Source organism: Dunckerocampus dactyliophorus, chromosome 3, assembly GCF_027744805.1.
Source record: "Dunckerocampus dactyliophorus isolate RoL2022-P2 chromosome 3, RoL_Ddac_1.1, whole genome shotgun sequence".
Lineage (NCBI taxonomy): Eukaryota > Metazoa > Chordata > Actinopteri > Syngnathiformes > Syngnathidae > Dunckerocampus > Dunckerocampus dactyliophorus.
In genome coordinates this window covers 15,402,131-15,417,250 of record NC_072821.1, presented here as the reverse complement: position 1 = coordinate 15,417,250, position 15,120 = coordinate 15,402,131, and the positions used below count along the sequence as shown (strand labels likewise).

At 39.8% G+C, this 15,120-nt stretch overlaps 1 protein-coding gene across 1 annotated transcript in view; it reads right to left on the bottom strand.

Annotated features, from left to right (window-relative positions):
- pde3b (phosphodiesterase 3B) overlaps positions 1–15,120 on the bottom strand; it is a 56,817-nt gene that overhangs the window by 19,817 nt on the left and 21,880 nt on the right. The window lies entirely within an intron of this gene.

The window sequence follows — 15,120 nt, the reverse complement described above, 5'->3', positions numbered from 1 at the left end:
CAGCAGGGCCACTGGGAGGTCAGTGTTATTAGGCAGACAGAGTCTTCTCCTAGTCCATTCTGCTTGTTATCTAAACACACAGTGTAGTAACAGTTTACATTAAGGATTTGCTGCACACTTTCCACTACACGTATGCTAAAAGCTCACCGTCTTACTGAAAGCAGACTGAGGTCTTTTACTGAAAGCAGGGGAAGTAAAGTAAACCAAGAAAACCACGGCGGTGCGTCTACAATGGAGCTATGAGATCTTATCTGGTGGCAACTACGTCAATCGGCAGCATTTCCATGCTATCTGTTGGTAACCAAACAGGAACACAGAATACAGTTAGAGTTAGAGCAGGTTGCGCAACACAACATTGCTGGACCTCAAATGACAGTCTGCTGTTTGGCGTATGACTAACTTGAGAGCAATGTCAATGCATCGCAAACGCAGAAACCTCACCATCAAAACTTAGTTATAGGTACACATTAAATAAATGAGATTTTTTTGTTTTTTTCTGAAGGAAAACTGTACTTTCCAGAATTCCATACTGAATTGAACCTAACATAAAACTTAAGTCTATAAAGCAGGGTCTCTTCTGTCCATAAGGGTCTTTAGTAGTCCTAGCAATCCTGTCAGAGACACAATTTTTTCACCATTGTTTTACTACGTGCCACCAGAGGAAGCAACACATTTACATCTGACATGGTAATGCCTTGAAGGGATAGATTGGATTTTTTGACATTAAGTTGTATGACATCCCCATCAGCAGTGTACAGTTAGGAGACCACTTGGTCTCCTAACTGCAGTTCTGGTCAGATTTTGGTGATGAATTACGTAGTTGTGCTTAGTTGCTGTGGACATTTGAGTAAAGAGTTTGGCTTCCCCAAACAATGTGCGTTCAAAAGAGTAATACTTTGTATCACCAAAATGCCTTCTCAAAAACAATCAGACCCCTCGCCGTATCCCTGCGCACTGTCGCCTGTGCATTCATGTGTATGGGATGAGGACACTCGCATCTTCTTCCGCTGTGGAGCACATACGTAAAGAAGATGGCCGCGGCGATCCGTCGCGGAAGAAGAGTGATATTACCGCGAGCGTGTGCTTTCTGTAAATCGATTTATCGATTACTGTGACAGGCCTCCCTTCAGCAAAAAGTTAATATTTGACAAATGACCAAAAATAAGTCAAATTAATAAGCATTTGTATGTGGTCCAAATTGTGTCAAATAAAAACAAAATTAGACAGATGTAAAATAGTTAGAATAATGAATGAAATGCCCTTATTTAAACATTTACTGACATCTGTGTCAATGTTGAATGTATGTCTCATGTTGCATGTGACTTGAGCATGAGTCTAGATTTTTCCACAGATGAGTGGCCCCCTCCCATCACCTCTCATCATGTGCTGCTTGGTAATGGTAATGGTTTAACTTTATTTGAACATGCATACAAGTTACAACGGAATAAATCACATCGTTGAATTCGCAACTCCACCGTGTCCAAAAAGAGTCAGAAGAAGCAAAGCTCCATCCTACTCCTCGTCCATTTCACATCAATTGCAATACATTTATTCACTTCCTGTGTTCCGATGTAGTCTTTACCAGTTGATACATGGGAAAATGATACAATGGACAATGACAAGGTAATGTAACAATGTAGTAATATAATTGTCAGGGATTTTTTTCAATCATAATAAATAATAATCACATAATTACGTTATATGTATAATAGTAAATATGTAATCATCAGTTTAAATAGACATAACTGGACTTAGTTGTAATAATAGGTGAGTACTGACAATGAACTCACAAGAATGAAGAGTAATGAGCGTTGTAGTGATTAGACATAGCATTTTGTACACAGTGGTTCCAAACTCTTTTTTCTTGTATTTTGCAAACATCAACTGTTTGTTTTGTTTCTTGAAATTGCTCATCTTGGTGCTTGTTAAGGAGTTCCTTACTCAATCCGTTCCATAATTTGATTCCACATACTGAAATGCTGTGGGTATTTAGAGTTCTCGCGTGTAAGTGTTTTGAGTTTAGTTTTTCCCTGAGATCATATTTCTCCTCTCGTTGAAAATTATTGTATGATATTTTTGGGTAGCAGGTTATTGTTTGCTTTATGCAGTTTTATGTTTTATTTCCTAGATCAGCTAATTTTAATACTTGTGATTTTAGAAATGATCGAAGTGGGATGTTGGGTGTTTGTGATACAAATCTGTAAAAGGCTGCCAAACATTTAATATGGCAAATAAGGCCTTCCATGGCAACCAGCCAGCAAAAAAAGGGTCTGTGTAGCATGGCAACGTAATAATGGGAGATGACCAGAGGACCAAGAAGAGTTGTTGGCCTGTTTGTTTATGGAGCTACAAGGAGGATCTGCAACGGAGCACTCGATGGGAAGAAAAAGATGCCATAAAGAGAAAGGGCGGTGGTGATTTGGGAAAGACGGACAACCAGACGATGAAGACACATTTAGTTGACAGCTACAATATCTACTAAGCCTTTCAAACACCACCCCCCACACACACATACACACACACCCAAAACCATCAAAAACACACTCCATTAGAGCTTCTTGAATTAGTAGGCTCCTCCATTAGTGTGCTCCTCCTCTTACTGCTGTAGACTACAGTGGAACACAACGATTCAAATGCACTCAAAGATGCATAATTTGGTTTATCAAGTCACCAAAAAATTCAGGAGTTGGAATAATCACCACGCCCAAGGCATATTCTTTGAGGCTTCAGCTCATCTAAAGGATGAAACTTCACAAGTGGAACACTTTTCTCTCTCTTGGCCATTGCAAAATGTCTAAAGTGGCATCAAACAAAAAAAGAGATATACAGTCCAGAGCAGGGGTCACCTACGTGGTGCCCGTGGGCACCAGGTAGCCCCCCACGACCACATGAGGTGCCCCCAAGCCTGCTTTTCATTCAGGTTTTCAGTTAATAATGAAAGAACAGTAGAAAGAAATGCATTCTGAAATAGAAATTGTGAGTTGTGGACACCAGCATTTTGTTAATGTTCTGGTAAAACAAGCATATTCGCTTTGTTTGGGTTTAAAATAAGCTCTGAAAATAAATGTTACAAAAATGAGTAGCTCTTGGCCATTTTCATTTTGTAAAAGTAGCTCTCACAAGGAAAAACGTTGGTGACCCCTGGTGTAGAGTAATATGAAAAGATTCTCCTCCTAGGTATACACAGTAATTCTTCTTCTGTTGTTCGTCACTGCGTCATGCATGCATCTTACTGTATGGAGTGCATAACTTGTTTTCAAGTTTTGCTAAACAGCGATTAACTTCTTTTTACACTTGTATGACGTTCAAACATGTTAAAAAGCAAGATGACTGCTTTAAGGAAGCCCCTCCATCTCCTTTTTCTGAAACACACGCCTCTGTCATGAGTCATCAATGGGTGAGCAGTTTTATTTCATTGCAGTTTCATAACACAACAGTTAAAGTTGCTGTCCCTCGTCGGATTTGTCACAATTCCAAGTTAAACTTTGTAAACATTTTGTTCACCCCAAATAAGAGGATTGGCATACTTGGCTTCCACCCGTTGTTGTCTAGTATTGATGCAAATGTCCATGGTGCGTGCACATACACAAAAGCAGTGCCCTGAAACTATATATTATATGTGTTATATGTGGGGGGTTTTTAACGACTTCCAGAGTGGCAAAATCTGATAACGCCGGCTTGTACTTGTAGTTGCTGTGCAGACAAGCAAACTGCGAGTTTATGAAAACAATGACGTCACCGTCCCGTCACTGTTGTGTGACCAGAAGAACAAGAGGGAACGCAAAACATCAACCATGGTGCAGAGCTTTGTTCGTGCTGCAGCTGGTGCTGTTAGCACTATTACAACAAAACCTTGCCGCCCTCTATGAACTTCATGTGGAGCAGAGGGGGATGCACAATTACACACTTCGGAGTCTTCTTTTTGTTTGCGTGTTGCGGAAGACGATGGACTTATGCGCCTGTGTTTTTTCTTCTTCGATAGTTTTGTTGTGTCACGTGGTTCTGTCTGCGTGTCACCACATGTAGGTGTGCCTTATGTATTACATTGTTTTCACCCTGTGATCTGACCTAGACAACATTCCTGTGTGGATGTGACTATTTACTGATCCGACATTGTGTGGATATGATTTTTTAGTTTTTTTTGTTTCTGTGTGGACAGGGCCTCAGAGAAGCAACTTACTTTTTGTCATTGTGTGATTACTAGGGGTATCACGAGACACGAAACTCATACGACAAAACGAGACGATGCACATAATTGGGTCCACGAGAATGAGATGAGATTTTAACCATTTTAAGAAAAGTACAATGAAACAATACAATTTGACAAACTTTTTTATTTAACCGAGTCACAGAACAATGCAGGTGCGTTTTGAAATGCTTATTGTCCAACAAATTGATGCTAAACAATATTACTGTCAGCAATTGTTGAGATCAAATAAAACACTGCTAATATATAATAACAATACTAATTATAATAATAATAAATCATAATGATGAAATATTTCCTTTAATTCTTCACTCAGTAAAGTTGCGGAATTGACGTTTGTGACATGTATTTCCTCAATTCGTACTGTCTGTCAAACATTTGCAGCATTTCTTTAAATGCTAGCTTTTCAATAGGAGTTACAGTGTGCGTAAAGGACTTAATGTGCGTTTCGACATGTTTAATAGTGTTTGTGCGGTCCCTATTATAAGCAACCAGCAGTTAGAGCAGCACTTCCCGTGCGAGCTCGCTACACCATGACGCAGCAGTCCGGGCACAGTGAGAGGGAACTAGCGCTGTAGCTACGGAGCCGAATATCCAACGTCCAATGTAAAACTAACTTCACCACGGTACACCACGGACATGTCTGCATGTTGGTGTTTTCTTCTTCTTGCGGGTGGCGTGAGTCGAGTGGTAACCAGCTTTGAGGCGCATTACTGCACCTACCATGTTGGAGTGCGGCTCAGAGTTACGAACGTGATATGGCAACCGGATCGGCCCGATCTCCTGGCGGAAGCCAGTATGATTCGATGTATAAATCATATATTCATAAATACAGTGTATCGGCAGCCGATCCCGATCCTGAAGATCGGATCGGGACATCCCTACCTATTATCTTTGTGTTTGAACCAAAACAAGATATTCACACATATCAGCTTTGACTTTGGAAAACAGTGATGGGCATTTTTGGCTCTTTTCTGATATGTTGCGGACCCAACTACTAACTGTAGGTGTGTGCGTCATATTAATTTGGTGCATCTATAGCCTAACCGATTACTCCATTAATTGAAACAACAAGCTTCAGATTAATCGAAAAGAAAATGATCAGGATTTTATTTTTGTGTACATGTATTGTTTTACTGAAGCTATTTGACAAACATTGAGATTTTTTATTATTTAAAAATTATTTTATTATTTATGATTTTAAAAGAATGTTCAAGCGGCAACCTGGTGTTTGTGCACTTACTTGCTCTGTCAGTTCAAATCTTCTACTTCTGAATAAAGAGGCAGAAATTAAAAATGTTGGTTTTCTTAAAAATCCGATTCATCAATTAATCGAAAAAATAATCAACCGATTAATCGGTTATACAAATAATAGTTAGTTGCAGCCCTAAACCTATACATTCACTGATGGCTAATGTAAGTAGCAAAACTTTGCCAAATCGCTATCATTAGCTGACAACAAACATATCTACAAGTAATGTGCATGGTTGTGTGTTACGTGGGGTGTGGCTTGAAGGAATGAGCAAAATATACAGTTTCCAAGCATTTGCGCCCCGGCCTCTGTAACTCGCATGACCTGATTACTAATGATCCAAAAAGAGGAATAGCTGGTGCCTCCATAACCACTTGGTCCACAACACTCAACTTTGTGCACGTGGTAGACACAAGGGATCTTTCAATGAACAGGAAATATTTTTTTCAGTGGTTATGACAACATGTCATGGCGGTAGCCATTCTCACATGCCAACAATACAGTTTGTGTGTACCTCAAACACATTTACGTATACAAGGACATGTTGTATTAATAAGTCAAACACTTTTCACTATCATTAATTGCTGTTTTTTTTCAGGTAGGCACGCATCTCTTTCTGCATATCTATAAAAAGCACTTTCACAAACATGCTGGCCTTTAAGCACAAAGGAACAAAGTACAACAGAAAAAATGCATACACACATGTATTCTACATAAGAGCAGTTGTAAATATTAACAAACAGGGCTCAATAAACGACTAGTTGCACCTGCATGTCATATTAGCAAGGGCTGTAGCACAGTGGTGTGAGAGGAGGGACCCTGCTCAAACTGAAAAAAACATGCTCAGTGGGGCATGCATGCATGTGCGTGTGCGTGTGCGTGAGTAGAAGGCTGGGTCAGGAGAAAAGGTATCAATGGCAGGCAGGACCTTTGTATGGCGTAGTGTAACCGTGCTGACGTCAGCCTGCAGCAATGCACGTTGATCATGAGCTGAGCTTTGATTACCTGACACGCACACGCAGAAGGAAAAAATGCTATGGAAGGCAGAAAAATAAAAGCAAATGCAGGTGGTTGGCTCTCACTCCTGAACACAGAAAATGATGAGAGGTCTGCGGTGCTTTGGTGTGTGTGCCCTGTTGGTTACACATAGCTCAATGTTGCCTGAATGAGTCCTGTCATAAAGCACAGTGCTAAAGCTCTAACAGGCTGGCCAACAGCTGAGGTGACTGAAGGAGGAAGCAGACATAAAACTGTCTATGAACTTCTGACCTCAGACTCACACCTGATACGCGGCAGAACCCACTGATGACGTTTCTGCCAGCTACAATTATGTTTAAAATTTTATAATTCATGGTCAATAAACGATGTGTTCAGATTTGTTCGAATTGTAAGTGACTGTTCAAAGTATGTTTTAACATTCCATACAGTACATTATAACAGTAAATGCATGTCAGGAGCAGATCATTTAGGGTACATACAATCCTATTTCACATACTAATCCGAGTACTATGAACATAACTGTTGGCTGGTTTTTGATCATTCAAGATAACAAATTATAGTATGGTAAGCAATTTATAGTATGGCGAATAAATGAATACAAGAGAAAGAAGTGAGTCTAAGTGTGGTCTTACAATGACCCCAAACAAACATCGATTAAGCAGAAGAAATACTTAAAGACCTGAAACAGATGCTTCATACATGTGTAAAGTAACAATCATTACTTTGGAATGCAAAGCACTCAAGTGGCTGGAAAGTGTGACGGCAGTGAATGTTCATTATGCACCCAAACAGGAAACAAGAACAGGAAATATATTATTTGTCCAGTCAGAGAGTCCTAGACATGACGCATTCACCTTAAAAAGCCTCCCAATGACTGCATATGATGATACGTAAACATACTGTCAAGACATTGTAATGTTCTTTTTCAGATCCGTAGGTTCATCGAAGTTCCAATCATGGTGCATCAGATGAGAGTGTGATGTAAAAGTCAACGTAGGCAGTGGGTTGAACTATTCCTCCATTCTTCCATCCCTTCATCCTCTCCATGCAGCCAAACATGTAATGGACATGACTGGAAGCTTGTAAAAATCTTGTTGAATCAGTGTTTTCTTGACTCGTCACCAAGCCCGCCGGTCAATCCGATGGTCAGTACTACAAGTGTCGTCAAGGCAACCTGGCAAAATTATTTGAAGAGGGAAAACAACTCGTGCAATATGTCATCCTCGCTTTCACACTTCTCTACAACTTTGCCGGACAGCTGTTCAGAATTCACCATCTACAAAGTCCGTTCACATCGTAGCGGACGCTTGCTTGCTAATTGTCCTACTTGGAATGGATCCAGTGAGTTTAATATACAGTACATTTCCGATAAAATCAGCATCCAAAGAATTCCTCATACAGTTAGCAGTTGCAGGCCTTCTATGCTCTTGTTCTGAAGTTCCAAGAATCTGGAAACCTTCTAATGCAACATTGCAACATGCAACAGAAAAAAGGATCTACTGTTGACAAATAGAACAAGCACTCGACATTTTCTCTAACAATAACATTCAATTAGCTCTCAATGTTCTTTTCTGTCTTGCCAAAGTGCCCCACAGAAACCTTTCACAGTGTGCTATTGTGTTTGCAGTGCAGAGTAAACCACGGTCCTTGCATCTTGCACCAAGAGGATAGAGCTATACAAACGTTAACTGCTATGCCCTGAACCTAGCAGACTTTGGCAAATTTGAAATGTTTACTGGCATTTTCAGCATCATTGTGCAGGAATTTTGTGTTTTCTACAAGGATGTTGTACATGTTACCTTTTCCATGCATGAAAAATTATCTGATTACATTCTATGATTCATTGTTCTTTGGTTTATTTACAAATATCAAATATCGTCGTAACTTTTTGCATGATAATTTTTCCAATTCAACTTTACCACTGTACAGCATGTAAAACTCTTCGCTTTTATAACATAAAATCTAAACAGGACTGGCAAATAAGTGTTATACTACATATGGGTTTTCTTAAATTCTTATGTGAAAGTTATGTGAAAAGGTTTATTGGATTTTTTTGTAAAGGTTCATTTGTAATTTTTTTATTAGAAATACTGAGTAATTTATGTGCATCTATTCTTTAGCACATTGGATTACTGTACACTTTTAGGCGTCATTTTATTTTTACTATACAAAAAAAAAAAAACAAACATTCATTTCTGATTTCTACACTGAAGACTGTGCTTGATGAACAATCACATTACAATGTTGTTCAAGGTTGCTCGTTAGGCATTCAACTGTCAGAAACGGAAGGGGGTAGCTACACAGAACACTAACCATAGTCACGGTGCCAGATTATTCAAACTTGATATTTGAGTTTTTTTAGATTAAATTTACTCACATTTTTAGAATGGGGCCCTGTACAGGAAGTGCTAACTTTGTTTTAACAGACAGGAAGCAGAAGAAAAATGGCTCTTTTGATCGTACAGGTTGCAGAAACCAGCTCTACGATGTAGTTAGTGGACAATGCACTTCTCGTCACACGGCGCTGCAACATGGTTTTATGTCTTGTAACATCAGACCCTAAGAGGCAAGTCACATTTCCGTGTGTTTTATGTAGCTAATGGAACAGCAAAACTGACTTAAAGCAAGCACAAACATAGGAAAATCTGGTGTCGCTTGGCAATCGTCCACTGATCTGGAAATGAAAATCAAGTATGACTTGTGTTTTTTGCAACTCTGTGCCGTTATTAACAGTGGAAGTGTGTATTGGAATTTGAACCAGATGTTTTCAGCATAGAGATGATTTCATATCCTGCTGCTTTTTCATCACATCAGATAACGGCCAAGCAAAGTTGACAGTTGAAGTTGTACCTTTGAACAATCTTTACTTGACAAACTAAACTTGAACTAACCTTTAAAACTACATATTGAAATGAGACACCAAACAGCCAAGAGGAAACCCCCACCCCCCTGGTTTTGGGCCTGGTTTTTATCACAATGCACAACTTTCCTGCCTTTGCTGTCACCCTTTGTGGATGCTTTTAGTCCAGATCATGCATTGGCGACACTTAAAATTAGACACGAAACTTCCTTGAATCTGTCACCTGTCATCTGAGTTACTGTGGACCGTCAATCCATCCTGTATGGCCTGCAAATTAAAAAATATATGAACGTGTACATTTCTGGTGGAGGAACTTAGCTGACATCTGACAAACTATTGTATGTGACTTTTGAAACATTAAAAAATACCACATAAAATGTTCTTAAAAATGACATCTTTGCAAAAATACTCCCTGTTTTATTTCATGGCACTCTAAGTCCTCCCAGTTCTGCTATGACCAGAACTTTGTGGTGACAGTTTGCAAACTTGAAATAGATATGGCCGCCTCATGGGCAGCTCTGAGGTTGCTGACTTTATGACTTTTTGTAACTCTATTTGAATATTATACAATGTATTTCCGTCTGCCCGTGGCATGCAGTTGCAATAACAGCTGTTCATCTAATGTTCTATAGGTTTGCTTTAAGTCAAAGATTTCTTCTTTTAGAAGTGGTTTAAATTACCAACCAGTAAATTTAAAGGCCATTTACAAGGCTTCATATATACAGTACATTTGGACTGAAAATGATTAGTTCACAAGATGAGACCATACTGTACATAAGACTGGGTCTATGAGAACAAGATGGGACGAGATTTTAACTTTACTTTTAAGAAAAGTACAATAAAATATTATAAATATATGACAATATATTGCAATTTACTAATATGATTTCTACCACGTTACACTCTTCTGCCCTGCCTCCACCCAGAGACAAAGAGATTGTATGACTGACAAAAGGGCTCACTCCGTCCATGCTGTTGTTCTATGGAACAAACATGCCAAGGTGCTGAAACCAATGCACACAGTGAACACTCTTCCTTCCTGTTTGGAGGCGGGAGACAAGGAAAACAGACACGCATGCACATGGCAATGTTTTGAGGCCGGCAAAATATTTCAGTTCATTTTAATTTATTGTGTGATTGATTCATTAATTTATTATCGTCCCAAGCCTAGTGCTCGCGGATATTTTTTCTCGTCATGTTTTAATCTCGCAAGATCTTGTGACACCCCTCATTTTGGTAAATAACTTATTCATTAGGGATGTCGCGATCCGATCTTCAGCAGATTGTTTGTAGTGCTTCCACGAATGGCCAATTTTTCTAATAATCCACTAATCTAAATGACTAATAAAAGGAAGTGTATATGCAAATGAGCTCACGTCTGCACTGACACACAATGTGAACTTCAGAGTTATTTCTCCATATTTTTTGACAATAATAAAAGTGACACTGATTCAAAATCAGAACTTTTGTGGTTGACTGTGATTTATGTAAGTGCAATTTTTGTAATTTTATTTAAATGCGGTTTTGCTGTAATAGACTGAGAGTCCATTTTATTTTCTTTGGGATTTTTTGTCATTTTCTGTTTAATTTATTATGTTGTTTAATTTATTATTTTTTTAAAGCTATTGACGTTCCAATTACAATGTTAAATACTCTTGAGAAATAAATGTTGATTGCTTTTGATACAGTGTACTCGCATGATTATGACATATATTATCACTATATTAATGAAAAAATGGTCTCATGCTGACAATAACGTTGTTTATCGGCAATAATTTGTCGGGCAATTATCGTTCAGCAAAATGTGTTATCATGACAGGCCTATTAAATACCCTTGCGAAATGAAATGAAATTATTGGTTTTGATACGATGTACTCGCATTATTACACCATATATCACCAACCCGTCAATCGTGAGCTACTAGTCAAACTTTAGGACGAGCGCAAGAATATTTGAAAAGAAATTTATTTTTACATAAGTGGATTAGAAGATGGATGGATGGACATCAGTGCCATCCCCTCCCGGAGCGCAACCAACAGGCGCGCATTTTGACCACTGAACACGCCCATACGCCTTGACGCCCTCGAGGCATGCAACCCGCAAGCGCCAGCCAGGAGCCTACTCCCCAAAGCCCGGCCGGAGATAACAGCGCACGCACACACGCTCAACTCACCCCGCAACAAAAAGCGATCAGGGACAAGCAAAAGCAAGAGAGAGAGTGAGAGAGAGAGTTACAGAGCGCAGCAATGTGCCTGAGCTCACATCATTGGTTATTGCACCTTAACATGGCTCAAAATCTGCATTTGCTACCTCAAAATTAAGTCACATATATAACTCAATAGATGTGCACCTGCAAAAAAATCTTCGAGCTGCGGCTCGTTAGGGCTGACTATTATAACGCATTGACCAGTCTCTCTCTCCTCAACCATCATCGCTCTCCCACGACACTGAGCCAACAAGTCGAGTTTTAGTTTGCTCGAACAGCCGAAGCCACAAGCCCGACCCCGACAACAGCCACAAACGTAGGGGTGGCCAGAGTGAGGCTTGGGGGCCATCCGCAGTCATTGCATCAAAGCAGAAACAAAATAACATTTTTTAAAAAGAGCAAAAATGGTAAAAGTAGAGCAAAAGGCACAATGAGAAAAGGCTGAAACGTCGATGCCAACAAGCAAAAATAACACAAAGCTTTGTATTCAAAGTAATATACAAAGTATAAAAATTAAATATAAAATAAAAATTAAATATATATATATATATATATATATATATATACATATACATATATATATATATATATATTTACTATATATATATTTACATATATATATATATATATATATATATGTATATATATATATATATATATATACATATACACACACATGTATGTATGTATGTATACTGCTCAAAAAAATTAGAGGAACACTTCGAAAACACATCAGATCTAAACTGGGGGAAAAAATGATCTTGAATATCTTTCCTGATAATAATTGGGTGATGTATTAGTAACAAAATGATGCCACATCATTTGATAGAAATGAAAAAGATCACCCTATAGAGGGGGGAAATCAAAGACACCCCAAAAATGAAAGTGAAAAAATGATGCAGCACACTGGTCCATTTGGCTAAAATGTCATTGTAGCAACTCAAAATGATTCTCAATAGTTTGTGTGGCCCCCACGTGCTTGTACGCATGCCTGACAACGCCGGGGCATGATCCTAATGAGACTACGAATGGTGTCCTGGGGGATCGCCTCCCAGATCTGGACCAGGGCATCACTGAGGTACCTGGTCGCATGGAGGAGATTCCAGGAGACAGGTAGTTACTCCAGGAGAGCTGGACAGGGCCGTAGAAGGTCCTTCAACCCTCAGCAGGATCGGTATCTGCTCCTTTGTGCAAGGAGGAACAGGATGGGCACTGCCAGCCACTGGTCTGAATGTTTCTGACCAAACAATCAGAAACAGGCTCCATGAGGGTGGCCTGAGGGCCCGACGTCCTGTAGTGGGCCCTGTGCTCACTGCCCAGCACCGTAGAGCTCGATTGGCATTTGCCGTAGACCACCAGAATTGGCAACTACACCACTGGTGCCCTGTGCTCTTCCCTGATGAGAGCAAGTTCAACCTGAGCACATGCGACAGACGTGAAAGGGTCTGGAGATGCTGTGGAGAACGTTATGCTGCCTGCAACATCATTCAGCATGACCGGTTTGGTGGTGGGTCAGTGATGGTCTGGGGAGGCATATCCCTGGAAGGACGCACAGACCTCTACAGGTTAGATAATGGCACCCTGACTGCTATTAGGTACCGGGATGAAATCCTTGGACCCATTGTCAGAACCTACGCTGGTGCAGTGGGACCTGGGTTCCTCCTGGTCCACGACAATGCCTGACCTCATGTGGCTAGTGTATGCAGGTACTTCCTGGAGGATGAAGGAATTGATACCATTGACTGGCCCCCACGTTCACCTGACCTAAACCCAATAGAACACCTCTGGGACATTATGATTAGGTCCATCTGGCGCCTCCAGGTTGCTCCTTAGACTGTCCAGGAGCTCATTGATGCCCTGGTCCAGATCTGGGAGGAGATCCCCCAGGACACCATCCGTAGTCTCATTAGGAGCATGCCCTGACGTTGTCAGGCATGTGTACAAGCACGTGGGGGCCACACAAACTACTGAGAATCATTTTGAGTTGCTACAATAACATTTTAGCTAATTGGACCAGTCTGCTGCATATTTTTTTCACTTTCATTTTTGGGGTGTCTTTGATTTCCCCCCTCTATAGGGTGATCTTTTTCATTTCTATCAAATTATGTGGCATCATTTTGTTACTAATACATCACCCAATTATTATCAGGAAAGATATTCAAGATCATTTTTCCCCCAGTTTAGATCTGATGTGTTTTCGAAGTGTTCCTCTAATTTTTTGAGCAGTAAATACATACTGCTAAAAAAAAATAGATATATAAACACCGAGTGCAGGTAGGCTTGCCACGATTATAGCGCGCAGTTCCAATCCTGCATAAAGCACTGGCACTTCCATATTATGTGTTTTAACATTCATAGTAGTGATATCACAGTTCACAGTGTGATGACCTCTGGCTGCCCTCGTTCCATGAGAAATATCATCTTGTTTTAATCTTGCGAGATCTCTCGTGACACCCCTAATGCTTGTAACTTGTAAGAAATTTCGTTTATTTGCCACAGGCAAGGATTAGTACCTTACAGGAGCCACTTTGCACAGTGGAAGGACATACTTTAGCTATCTTGACGCTACATTACATTGACGACGGGTTGCAGCCTGTTGCAGCTTGTCGTTCTCAACTTGCGGAGGTGTAGAAATAAATAAGTGGTCTAAAAAAACTGCCCTTGACTAATTTTCATGGTCGATTATGCCACTATATCAACTAATCATAGCAGCACTAATTATTTGTGATCTCTGTTTTGTTAACACTCTTTTTCAAGCTTCCTTGATTTGTTATTTTTTTGCCAGGATGGAAATTATTGCTGATGCTGCAAAAAGACTAGTTTTGTAACGTTCTCATTTTCCAAATGAATGTGCCTTCTGGGATACCATAGTATTGTGTAAAATATGAATGAATGAATGAATGAATAAACAAGCAATTCAGGGAGTAGTCCATCCACGTCTTTGTTAATACCACAATATTCAAGGTGCCAAAGGGTAAATAAAATACAACAGTTTGTTATGAGCAATGTTAACCAAGACAGTGTATGAGAACCGAGGCAAAAATATTTCTCAAAAAACGAATCGTAAAACTGAAATTTGAAGTCACATTTTATACAATAAACTACTGACAATGAACTAGGCCATGATAACTAACCAAAGTAAATTGTAATTTGACAAAGACTGTGTGTTTAAATTCCGCATTGACTCACACTTGCCAGACACAGTGGAACTTACTAGAACAAGCACAAACACACAGGGCCGGCACAAATGCCACAATCTGACTCAGGTCAGCCATTCGACGTCAGTGATGAACTTTTTACCACAATGGTATGTTTCATGTTCAAACCGCTCAGAAGTTTTTGTAGCCTACATCAAAAGTCTGTAGGCAGCTATCAGTGTTGCCAAAACAGAGCTTGTACCACTTGCAGGATTACGCCCAGCATAAATGCACCAAGTAGACGCCTCTGAAGACTCCCATGCAGGCATTCATCCTGGTAACTGTTTCTCTTCTCTGCTAATTCAATTGTGAGCTGTCTAGAAAAGAACAAATGGTAAGAAAATGGAAGAATGTAACCTCACAAACAGCTCGAGGACAGCACAGAGTTAGTGAGGATTT